The sequence below is a fragment of the Ranitomeya variabilis genome, chromosome 4 (genome assembly GCF_051348905.1).
Source record: "Ranitomeya variabilis isolate aRanVar5 chromosome 4, aRanVar5.hap1, whole genome shotgun sequence".
Taxonomy (NCBI): domain Eukaryota; kingdom Metazoa; phylum Chordata; class Amphibia; order Anura; family Dendrobatidae; genus Ranitomeya; species Ranitomeya variabilis.
The window spans coordinates 547,818,647-547,832,480 of NC_135235.1; the positions used below are offsets into that span (position 1 = coordinate 547,818,647).

Genomic DNA, 13,834 nt, shown 5'->3' on the forward strand with positions numbered 1-13,834 from the left:
CGTCGGTGGAATGCAGACCGGTGAATATAGCAAGTGCCGGGGTCCTGAGGTGAATATGTCATTTTTTAATTTTTTTTTTTTTTTAATCGCAGCAACAGCAAATGGGGCAAATGTCTGTATGGAGCATCTATTGGGGCCATGTGCAGCGTTATATGAGGCAAATATCTGTATGGGGCCATGTGCAGCATTATATGGGGCAAATATCTATATGGGGCCATGTGCAGCATTATATGGGCAAATATCTGTATGGGGCCATGTGCAGCATTATATGGGGCAAATATCTGTATGGGGCCAAGTACAGCATTATATGGGGCAAATATCTGTATGGGGCCAAGTATAGCATTATATGGGGAAAATATCTGTATGGAGCATCTTATGGGGCCATGTATGTACAGCATTATATGGGGCATATTTTAATATGGAACATCTTTTGGGGCCCATCATAAACTGTAAGGAGCATTATATGGGGCTCCTGATTCAATATGGATATTCAAAAACACTTAACCTACTGATGTCTCAATTAATTTTACTTTTATTGGTATCTATTTTTATTTTTTGAAATTTACCAGTAGCTGCTGCATTTTCCACCCTAGGCTTATACTCGAGTCATTAAGTTTTCCCAGTTTTTTTGTGGCAAAATTAGGGGTCTCGGCTTATACTCGGGTTGGCTTATACTCGAGTATATACAGTAATCCGAACCAGTTTTGTACAAGCTGTATTTGTTGCATGACAGACGCAAAAAAAATCAGACATATCCATTTATTTATAATAAGGGTCTGATTATTTTCCATTAGGGTATTTGCCAAATGCTGGACACCTTAAATGAAACCAAAAGGCCCCAATTATAGTTTTGCTTTATTAGTTTCCATAACTATCCTTGGGTTCTACATTAAACATATAGGACGTCAGGGATGAATATCGCTATTTTTTCCCCTGTATTGCGTAAATGGTCAGCAAAAAATTATTGATTCTGTATCTAACTTTGAAATTACACTCCCTGTTAAGTCATACCCCTAAAGTACACCACTTTTTTACTTTTGATAACATTTTTTTGTGAAAAAGGTAACAATTCTAGTAGAAGTGGTCATCAGAGTTTGCTACTTTACCCATCGGAGGGGAAGAGCGGATGTGCATTAAGGAGTCCTGTTACCCTACTCTCCGAGCCATTCCGTGAGGGGGGCCATTGGCTTCATCTGCCTAGGGCACCAAAATACTTTGTCCTGTCCCTGGCTGACAGTGGATTGCAGCGCATGGACCTGACGGGTTTGTGCACCGCAATATTCTTCTGCTCAATCTGTGTACAAGGATGCACATCCAGTTGAAGTATTTGCTGGCGTCAGCGACCTCTGCGACCGTGGTAGTTACGCCCCTGCCCAGTAACATCTGCTGACGTCACATGGTTTCAGTAATTCCAGTTGCTGTACCTTTGACCCGAATAACTTAGTTTTGAGAAGATGAAACCTAGTTGGGACAACCCCTTTAATTAACATTAACCTGATAAATTTGAAAGTGTGAGTCACAGAATAAGAAACAAATACTTTGAAATGTAATTCTTACATTAAATTCTAGTAGACAGATAATTGAAAATCCATTACCTGGAATAGCCCTATGTTATTACAGATTCATAATGAGCTTTTTTTTCCTAGACTCATTCTGACATGGATTTTCAAAGTAACTTCACCAGCCTCATCAGGACTAGGAGATCTTTAATATGATATATATAGTCTGTATTGTGAAATCTGGTGACACATCTGCTTTACGTTTTAATTAGTGCAAGCATGTTCTTCATGGGAGAAATATGGGCCTGTCACACACTGCTAAAATTCTTTTCTTTTTCAGAAAACTTGCGATATTTTATTTTTAACCCTTTTTTTCAAATGGACGTACACACTGAGGTTTGTAAGTGTGCTAGCCGCTCTACACATGATAGCTACCAGAGCTATAACGCAGCTCCTATGGCTGCTATTTAAAAGGCGGTGTAAATTTATTTATTTTACTCACTTATACACTTATATAGCACTATTAATTCCACGGCGCTTTACAGACATTATAATCACTGTCCCCATTGGGGCTCACAATCTAAGTTCCCTATCAGTATGTCTGAAGTGTGAGAGGAAACCGGAGAAACTCACATAAACACGGGAAGAACATACAATCTCCCCGAGAACCTGGGACCCCAGAGCTGCAAAGCAACAGTGCTAACCAATGATGCTGACAGCAACATTTAAATGCAACAATGTGATCAAAGGGTGTGGATGGTTTACTATGGCAGCCTGGGACTTGCTGAAAGCCCCCATTACTGGTACCTTGGTACTCGGGCCATGGGCTGGGCTTCAAAGGAGATCATCAACTACACTATATACTGTTGTGTTGCAGTAATATAACAAGCAATCAAAAGATTACCAGTTCAAGTCCCCTACAAGGATAAAAAAAAAAGTTAAAAAAAATATACGGTATATAAAATTTTGACCCCGTCTATCCCCGTTTAAAAATAAAGACAAAAAATATATAGAAAAAGACATATCTAGTAGTGTGTGTGCCGTGAAAGTCCAATCTATCAAAATATAAAAGTAATTCACACGTACAACATATTTAGTTAAGAATAAAATTTGAAAAAAAGCCAGAATTGTAGTTTTCTGGTCATTGCTCTTAAAAAATGCAATTAAGAAAGATTACATAATCATATATATCCCAAAATGGTATCAATAAAAAATGTTAGCTCACCATGCAAAAAAGAAGCTTTAAATCAACTTAGCTGAAGAATAAAAAAGGTAATAAATTTCAGAAAATGTCAACAAAAAACTATTTTTTATTTCAAAGTTCTGCATTTTTTAAGCATCTACAGCTAGGTTCCCACAATGATCTTTTGGTGAGTTTTTGATGATGCGTATTTTTTTCCAAAAATATGCAGTGTAAAAACTCACCAAAAACTCATTGTGGGAAAATATCCTTAAACTATAAAAAAAAAAAAAAACTGCACGTTTGGTATCACGTGATAATACTGACCTGAAGAACCATATCGCCATGTAACTTTACCATATAATGAGAGGACTTTCATTGTTTTTTCCATCAATTCATCAGAACTGTCTTTTTTTCACATTTTTAAGCAAATTACGGTACATGGTAAAATCAATGATATCATTGAAAACTACAACTCACTGGTAAAAAAAAACAACAATCCTTCATATGGCTATATTGATGGAAATATAAAAAAAAGTTGGAGTTCTTGGAAGATGAGGAGGAACAAATAAAAGCCCAATAACTAAAAAAATAATCACTTGGTCCTTAAGGGGATAAAGATTAAAACTATGACTCCGATTTATCAAAAGTGGTCTTGATGAGGGGACGTGTTGTAGTGAGAGGTTCCTAATTCATTAAAAGACACACACCTCTTAATGAATCAGGAGCGTCTGAGGAGTGGCATACGCCGATCCGCAAATCTTACTCTAGTCCCTGAATGGAGTAAGATTTCTAGCGAAGACAACGCCGCATCATTTCATGATTAGACAAGTTGTGGCATCATACTTCTACCATGCCCCTGTCTTGCCCCAGTTCCACAAAAATTGTGCACAAATTTTGGGATTTTTTAAAGCAATTTACACTCAATTTAAGAATTCTGGCACAATGGCTTTGATGAATCGGGCCTATATTTGCAATGGTTCATTCGGGCCCAGCATCAGCCTCTCCTCCTCTGTAAATATACTCACAGGCATCATTGGTTATTTTCCTGTCTGTACTGACCAGGAGTGCACTAGTGAAGAACTTTAATGTATAATTGTAATTAAAATGTCAGCTTTTATGTGTTATATTACTTGTAAAGCCATGTTAACGTACTTCAGCACAGCATTAGCAGCATCACCAGAAGAGGAAAATAGAGAGCGATAAATACTTAGAATGGGCAGGTGCAGACGATCGTTTTTCCCTCCATCCAAGAAAAACAACCCAATTACGCTAATCTGACCAGATCACTGGTATTGGTCCAGTTTTTTACACAGATCCATAGATATGAATGGACGACTGACATCCGATTCTTGGTGGCAAATCGTGCATTCTGATAATTTTTTCTTTTGGACCACTTGGTCTGAGGAAAAAAATCGGACATGTTCACAGAGCCATAGATTAACCTGGGTACGAGTACTATCTGTCAATACCACAAATAGCTCTTGTCCAATTAAAACGATCGCCTGCTTGAGCCCAAACTGTCAGCAATTTGTAGCCTCCTTCACAGAAAGTGCATATTTCTCAGTGCCTAATTCACACCAACTAATACAAAGCAGAGCTTCACTTCCATCCCAGCGTGTTACAAGAAAAAGACATTGTGATTCAAAGTCTTGATAGATGTGTGGCAATGTAGTGCAATGTCCTAAAGACAGCATGAGAGAGACTATCGCCCTGACATTTGGATGACTGCCTGTAAGCCTGGAAACAGCTGCATGCCTCCACTTGATAAATGCGGCTAGGGATGATCAGAGCATCCCCTTCTCCCTATGGGGGTCAAAAGAGGTCAAAATACATCAGTGACTATAACCTTTGCTTTTAACTGTGTCACAGCTATACGAGACAGGGACAGCATGAATTTAATAACACACAGCAGGGGCCAATTCATCATCAGCAGTGCAAGGGACAGACATGTGATGGGACAGCCTAACCCTATCCAGCCAAGGGACAACCAAAAGTTAATTACTTTCCCAGAATGTCTCCCTATCTGTTTCCGACATAATTACAAGACAAATAAATGTTTTCTGAAAGTAGTGTCTGTTTTTATCATTACGGCCACTGTCATTTAAGCAGCTGATTTGGCTTTGTTACATCCTTTCAATTTGTTTTCAGGGTGTCCATCCAAACCCCAGTCTGTGAAGATCAACCTACCCCTAGATTTGCCAACAATATCATAAGTATAATCTATATATATATATATATAATATATATATAAATAAAAATGTAAATGTCCGTTTGTTCAAAATCTTAAATCTCTGAAAGTTCTTCACGGATTGCTTGAAATTTTGACACAACGTCAAACCCTGAAGGGGTTGAATTGAATTTTCATAGATTTCGACTTTTTGACTATTTTCATTTCGATTTAATTATTTCGTGTGACATTGCGGTGAAATTGAGCTGTAGAATTGCGACATAGTGTTCATTTCGTGAATATACTGTAGTTTATTTTTTCATTTTCTTTTTTCATTTTTTTTTATAACTTTCTTCTTTTTCTGTGCAATCGATCTGCTTTAGTTCATACAAATAATGCCTCGCACAAGAGCAAACTTAGGTTGTCGTATTCACAGAGCAGAAGCAGTGCGACAAGTAATTGCAAAGCAACCTGAGAAAGAACAGGCATCAGCGAAAGAGCGAAACAGACAAAGAATGGCTCAAATACGTACCGAGGAAGCAGCAGAGCAACGTGCAGCCAGACTTTAGCATGCATGGTTGCAAGCACGGTGATCGTGTTATACAGATCTGCTTAATTTTCAACAGAATGAATGTGACAGGCTAAGAAAGGCTGAAAGACGACAGCGAGAAACAGAAGATAAGGGTCAATCATGACTCCATGCTCAGCAATCACGCAATTCCAATCGCCTTGCATTCCGGTACAACCCAGCTGATGATTATAGTTGGAGCCGGCATATTCTCATCGGCACTATGACTGAAGTGTGTCCTTATTGCAAGGCTCTGAAACTTAATGAAGAAACGAAAGAAATGTGTTGCGCCACCGGAAAAATTAAACTGCCTCAAGTTGGAGAACCGCCAGAGCCAGAATCACGATTGGCTGAGTGAACTAACTATTCTTGCGGCCAATAACAAAGACGTCTACGAACTTTAGGCTAGTTTCACACATCAGGTTTTTGCCGTCAGGCACAATCCGGTGAGTTTTAAAAAAAAAGGATAAATTTTTGTTTTCCACTGGATCCGTTTTTTTCTCAGAGTTGTATTAACGCTGGATTGCGCCTGATGGCCACATGTTTCATCCGTTTTTTTGCCGGATCCGTCTAAAATTAATTTTCCAGCTGCAGGAGAAAACGTTCATATGAACGTTTTTCCTGTCCTGCGAAAAAACGGCTAGCAACGGTTCCAGCGATAAACGGATGAAACCGACATGTGAAATGATGAATCCGGCTTACGAATCCGGTTTTCCATGCACTCTCCACACAATCATGCACAATTTCCATTCTGGGGTCTCTCTCTCGGGTTCATTAATTAAAAAAAAAAATGGACCCAGCAAAAAAAACGGATCAGTTGCATCAGTTTTTCACAATTTGCAACGGATCCGTTGTTTTTTTTTACAAATTTGCCGAATCCTGCCTGATGGCAAAAAACTGATGTGTGAAAGTAGCCTAACAATATTATTCAGTCTAACATTCAGAGCGAGGCAGTCACATACAAGTCCATCGACACTGTTGTGGAAGCGGATGAAGCAGTTAATTATCCAACAGAATTGTTGAATTCTCTCAATCTGCCAGGGATGCCACCGCTCGTACTGGAACTGGAATCGAAAATCGGAGTGCCAATTATCATGTTGCGAAATATCAACCAGCCAAAGCTTTGCAATGGCACACGTATTGAAGTAAAAAAAATGAATGAGCAGCGTTTTAGAAGCAACAATCTTGACAGGACCTTACAAAGGTGAAGATGTCCTTATTCATCGCATTCCTATGATTCCAACGGATATGCCATTTCAATTCAAGAGATTGCAATTCCCAATTCGATTGGCGTTTACAATCACCATCAACAAAGCTCACAGATTGCTTCTTCTTTCTTACATGGACAATTATACGTTGCGTGTTCTAGAGTCGGCAAACCAGACTATATATCTACAAAGACAATGGAACAACAAAAACAACAAACAATATTGTATACCCACAAGCAGAGGCGTAGCTAGGGTTTCAACTTAGGGGGGGCGAAACATCTGAGTGGGCCCCTAACCAGCTAACCCTGATTACAGCTACGGTTGCGCACTCTAGTTGTGAATATAGGGGAACCTCAGAATATGACCCTACTGTTATTGAAAATAAATCTATATACAAAAACGAACATTGACTTTACCGCCATATTGTGATCATATGCAACTTTGATGGTCACAATACTCTGAGTGCCCCTATAACAATAATGCTTAAGTGCCCACTTTACATTTAATAATGTCCCCTAAGTTCCCCCACGTACTGCTCCATTATACACAGTATGGTGAGCTTAAAGCTTCCCTATACACAGTCTAAGCCCCCACAGCTCCCTTATACACAGTATGATGATTCTATAACTCCCCTATACACCGTATGATGTTCCCACTGCTCCCCTATAGATAATATGAGCCCAATGCTCCCCTATACACAGTATAATGCTGACAGAGCTCCATTATAGAAAGTATAATGCTCCCCTATATACAGTGTAATGGGCCAACAGCTCCCATATGCACAATATGCCTTCACAGTTTCCTATACACAGTATGATGGGCCGGCAGCTCCCGTCAAACAGTATGATGTCCCCCACAGTTCCCCTGTACACAGTATGATGGGCTCACAGCTTCCTTATACACAGTATGATGGGCCCCCAGCTCCCGTATACACAGTATGATGGGCCCACAGCTCCTTTATACACAGTATGATGGGCCCGCAGCTTCCTTATACACAGTATGATGAGCACGCAGCTTCCGTATACACAGTATGATGGGCTTGTAGCTCCCTTATACACAGTATGATGGGCCCGCAGCTCCCGTATACACAGTATGATGGACTCACAGCTTCCTTATACACAGTATGTTGGACTCACAGCTCCCTGTTATGATTTGGATGCCCCGGTCATTTACTCATCCTCTGGCGTATTCACTATTTTGTGGCACTGCTGCAGGGGACAGGGATTATCAGCACCGCTCCAGCAATGAGATAAAAACTAATGCTGGAGTGGTGCTGTAAATGTGATGCAGCTCTTGGTTACTGTATGCGGCTCCTTATACTAATACTCATAAAAGACCCAGGTGGTACGTATCAAAAGCCCCCGACTCCCCCATCTCCAGCCTCCCCAGACAGCAAATATTACATGTGATGGAGCGCATATAATATCATAACAAAACATTATAATATTCAGCCCCCAGTGACCTGTCTCCCCTCCCCCACTTCAGCCCCAATGCCCCCATCATCTCACATCCACCCCCTCAGTGCCCTGTCCCACCTCACCACCTTCTGCCCCCACAATACCCCCATCGTCTCATATTTACCCCCCAGTGTCCTGTCTCCTCCCCCACAATACCACCATGGTCTCACATTCACCCCCCAGTACCCTGTCCCCCTTCACCCACTTTCAGCGCCCACATCACCCCCCAGTACCCTGTCCCCCCTCACCCACTTTCAGCGCCCACAATACCCCAACGGTCTCACAGTGACATACCTGAATTTAATAACCCTAATAAGTTCCATCCCCGCTTACTGATAAAGTTTGCACTGCAGGCAGGACCAGGAAGTGTCTAGGTGAAATGCAAGGTGGGCACTAGGACCCAGCATGCCTGAGCCAATCCCAGCGTGCACAGAGTGAAGAAAACTGCAGCCGGGGAAAAGCTTCATCATCAGGTCAGACGGGCGAAACCATTCACTGCAGGAGGGAGACTCTGCAGCCGCTACTGTGCTAGCAGCGTGCAGCTTGTCAGATCTCAGATGGGAGCAGACATTACACTGCTCTGCTCCTATGCTGTGTTCTGCCTCGTCACAGAAGTGGCCCTGCCCTGGCTCCCAGTGGGCCCCTTCATGTGACAGGGCCCGGGGCGATGGCTCCCTCTGCCCCCCCAGTAGCTACGCTACTGCCCACAAGCATTGTAAAGTTAACCCCTTCATGACCCAGCCTATTTTGGCCTTAATGACCTGTCCGTTTTTTGCAATTCTGACCAGTGTCCCTTTATGAGGTAATAACTCAGGAACGCTTCAACGGATCCTAGCGGTTCTGAGATTGTTTTTCGTGACATATTGGGCTTCACGTTAGTGGTAAATTTAGGTCGATAATTTTTGAGTTTATTTGTGAAAAAAATGGAAATTTGGCAAAAAAAATTTAAATTTCGCAATTTTCAAATTTTGAATTTTTATTCTGTTAAATGAGAATTATGTGACACAAAATAGTTAATAAATAACATTACCCACATGTCTACTTTACATCAGCACAATTTTGGAAACAAAATTTTTTTTTGCTAGGAAGTTATAAGGGTTAAAATTTGACCAGCGATTTCTCATTTTCACAACAAAATTTACAAAACCATTTTTTTTAGGGACCACCTCACATTTGAAGTCAGGTTGAGGGGTCTATATAGCTGAAAATACCCAAAAGTGACACCATTCTAAAAACTGCACCCCTCAAGGTGCTCAAAACTACATTCAAGAAGTTTATTAACCATACAGGTGCTTCACAGCAGCAGAAGCAACATGGAAGGAAACAATGAACATTTAACTTTTTAGTCACAAAAATGATCTTTTAGCAACAATTTTTTTATTTTCCCAAGGGTAAGAGGAGAAATTGGACCCCAACAGTTGTTGCCCAGTTTGTCCTGAGTATGCTGGTACCCCATATGTGGGGGTAAACCACTGTTTGGGCGCACGTCGGGGCTCGGAAGCAAGGGAGCACCATTTGACTTTTTGAACGCAAGATTGGCTGGAATCAATGGTGGCGCCATGTTGCATTTGGAGACCCCTGATGTGCCTAACCCTAATCCCAACTCTAGCCAAAACCCTAATAACAACCCTAACCCCAACACACCCCTAACCACAACCTTAACCCCAACACACCCCTAACCCTAATCCCAACCCTAACCCAACCCTAACCACAACCCTAACCCCAACACAGCCCTAACCCTAATCCCAACCCTAACCCAACCCTAACCACAACCCTAACCCCAACACACCCCTAACCAAAACCCTAACCACAAGTCTAATCTTAACCCTATTTCCAACCCTAGCCCAAATTCCAACCCTAACTCTAATTCCAACCCTAACCCTAAGGCTATGTGCCCACGTGGCGGATTCATTGAGATTTTTCCGCATCATTTTTGAAAAATCCGCAGGGAAAAGGCACTGCGTTTTACCTGCGGATTTACCGCGGATTTCCAGTGTTTTTTGTGCGGATTTCACCTGCGGATTCCTATTGAGGAACAGGTGTAAAACGCTGCGGAATCCGCACAAAGAATTGACATGCTGCGGAAAATACAACACAGTGTTTCCGCCCAGTACTTTTCCACACCATGGGCACAGCAGATTTGGTTTTCCATAGGTTTACATGGTACTGTAAACCTGATGGAAAACTGCTACGAATCCGCAGTGGCCAATCCGCTGTGGATCCGCAGCCAAATCCGCACCATGTGCAAATAGCCTAATTCTAAGGGTATGTGCACACGCTGCGGAAAACGCTGCGGATCCGCAGCGTTTCCGCAACTGCAGGTCCGCAGCAGTTTCCCATGAGTTTACAGTTCAATGTAAACCTATGGGAAACAAAAAACGCTGTGCACATGCTGTGGAAAAAACTGCGCAGAAATGCAGCGGTTTACATTCCACAGCATGTCACTTCTTTCTGCGGATTCCGCAGCGGTTTTACAGCTGCTCCTATAGAAAACCGCAGTTGTAAAACCGCAGTGAAATCCGCAGAAAAACCGCGGTAAATCCGCAATAAATCTGCAGCGGTTTTGCACTGCGGAAAAATCCGCAGAGGACCAGAATACGTGTGCACATAGCCTTACCCTAACCTTAATTTTAACCCTAACCCTAGCCCTAACCCTAATTCTAATCCTAACCCTAGTGGAAAAATAAAAGCAAATATATTTTCTTTATTTTATTATTGTCCCTACCTATGGGGGTGATAAAGGGGGGTTCATTTACTATTTTTTTTATTTTGATCACTGTGATAGGTTTTATCACAGTGATCAAAATGTACATGGAACGAATCTGCCGGCCATTTTGGAAGATGGCGGTGCCCATGGAACAGACGGACGGACACCAGGAGGATCGGTAAGTATGAGGGGGGATCGGAGCACAGGGTGGGATCGGAGCACAGGGGGGAGTGGACAAGAGGATGGGGGAGCGGACCACAGAACGGAGGACTGGGGAGATCGGTGGCGGTGGGCAGATTAGGTTTTCCAGCCATCGCCGATGATATTGCAGCATCGGCCATGGCTGGATTGTAATATTTCACCACTTTTCATAGGTGAAATATTACAAATTGCTCTGATTGGCTGTTGCACTTTTAATAGCCAATCAGAGCTATCGTAGCCACGTGGGGGCAAAGCCACCCCCCCTGGGCTGAAGTACCACTCCTCCTGTCCCTGCTGATCGGGTGAAATTGGAGTTAACCCTTTCACCCGATCTGCAGGGACGCGATCCCTCCATGACGCCACATAGGCGTCACAGGTCGGATTGGCACCGACTTTCATGACGCCTACGTGGCGTCACAGGTCGGGAAGGGGTTAAACATATTAGAAATGTGCATTTTCTCTCTTTTTTTCCATTTAACCAGACTGAGCCACAGCAACAAGTGGCCAGCTAGTAAATAAATAAGCCTACAGCCATGTTCACATGTTGCAGAAAATTTCCACTGCCAATTTGATCACAAATCAACATATAGAATTTGTGTGTTACTTGCTGATTTCACTATACTAAATTACAAAGCAATGAAAAGAGTGAAATCCACAATGAAAATCCAAACAAGAATGAGCATCCTGCAGATTTCAATTCTGCATCAAGCTATAATTTTGATTAGATTTTATTTCTGCATCATGTGAATGGGCTTTTGAAAGCCCCATTTGCTTGCATTGTATTTGCACAAATCCTGAACATATGAAATGTGCTTAATAGGTCTTTACTTACACAAAGTAAAGAGAAAAAGTAAGTAACTAAGGCCAGATTCACATTAGCGCTTGGAGGCTTTGCGGAGGGCTGCGTACGTCCTCTACTAAGTTCCGCCTACTTCCGCATACTTCTGTATGCGTCCTGTGTACCTATCTTTAAGATTGGGTGCTCAGGACATGCGGATGTATGCGGATGCGTCGTTTTGATGCGCCCGCCGTCCACACAAAATGCAACTAATGTGAACTTAGCCTAAGTGAACTATATGATTTTTTGTATCAGGACATAAAAAAACAATATCTGGTCTTTAGAAGGTGTTAAAATTAGGTAAATACAACTTCAGATGAACAGATGAAACTACGCTAACATGAAGAAACAGTGTGTGAAAAATGAAGTACACCCTTGCTGTTTCCATAGGAATTAAAGAGAACCGGTCACCAGAAAAAAAAACTATTAACCTGCAGATATGGGGTTATTCTGCAGGTTAATAGCGTTATTAACCTCCCCGTTGCTGGCACTCAACTTCCCGTCACGGGGGCAATGCTGGAAAGGCCCAGTCACTGCTCTGAATATACAGAGCAGCGGCGGTAAGTGCACCCCGGCACTGACTGACACTGGCTCTGCATTGGGGCTGGCTGTCAGTCAGGGCAGGGGCACAGTTACAGCCGCCGCTCTACATTGAACCAGCGCTGGCGGCGCCCCTGTAACTGAAACCCAAACGCTACCGGGAGAATAAAGTCCGGCATTTTGTTAAGTTTGGGCTCTGAGCAGGATAATAACGCTATTAACATGGAGATTAACCCCATATCTGCAGGTTAATAGCGTTTTTTCTGGTAATAGGTTCTCTTTAAGATGGCACATAGCATGCTGGTGCTGTTAATAAAGTGCCCTTGATTAATTTATGAACTAATGCAATCACCTCTATAAAAGCAGAAGTTTTGGCTGTTTGCTGGTATGGAGTATTCAGGCGTATGTTAACATGATAGAACGGAGGAGAGACATCAGCAACTGTTACTGTCTATCAATCTTATGGCTTATAAGGCCATTTCCAAACAATTTGGAGTCCATCATTCAATAACTAGAAAGATTAATCACACTTGGGAAACAAGGTTAAACTGTACAATGCTCAGATAAATTTCTTCCTCATGGGCTTTCCACCATTCTTTCTAATAAATAAAGAAATATATATGTAGAGAGAGAGAGACACAGACAGACAGACAAACAGCATGAAAATAAGCAAGTCTGCAATTGACTTTGCTTTGTCTATCAGCTATCAGTCTTGTGCTATGAGACCTTTTATCTTATATAGTGCACAGCTTGTTGCTATGGAGATCAACAACCAAAGCATAGCAGATATGCATAGTAGTTACATTCCCGACTGAAGAGTTAACTCATGAGATCCCAGCCACCTATTCATTTCTGTAGAGCAGTTACCTGCTCACCTCCCTGTCAATTCCTTACAAGTTATCAGTCCTGCAGATTCACAATCCCCTTGTTTCCGCTATGTGCAGCTTCCAGAGCAGTTTTCCTAATTATGTTACAGTATCAGAAACTCAGCAGTAGCACAAAACTACTGAACCAGAACTGTCACTCAAGGAGGCGTGCCAGCCCCCACTGAGAAAAAAAGGAAGTAAAGGGCTGTACAGCAGTGTGCTGCTAAACACACAAGTTGAGAGTAACCATTTAAATGTTCATGTTATTTAGAAAAAGACTGAACAAATATGGTTTAATTGGAACAGTTGAAAATAGCCACCTGGCTAAAGTTTGCAAAGCTGCATCTGAAAAAAAAAACAAAACTGTTGCAACATTGTACTTTGGACAGATAAGACAAAAGTGGAGATATTTGGTCATAATGCCCTGCATTACATTTGGAAAAAACAAACTCAGCATATCAGCATAGAAACCTCATACCAACCATAAAACATAGCATTGGAGGGGTGATAATTTTAACTTATTTTGCCATCAGAGGACTTGTGCACCTTGCAGTCATTGAGCCGGCCATGAACTTCTTTGTATACCAATGTATTCTGGAG

At 41.9% G+C, this 13,834-nt stretch overlaps 1 long non-coding RNA gene across 1 annotated transcript in view; it reads left to right on the forward strand.

Annotated features, from left to right (window-relative positions):
- Positions 1–13,834, forward strand: part of LOC143765682 (uncharacterized) — a 77,645-nt gene that overhangs the window by 12,153 nt on the left and 51,658 nt on the right. The gene's annotated exons all lie outside the window — the stretch shown is intronic.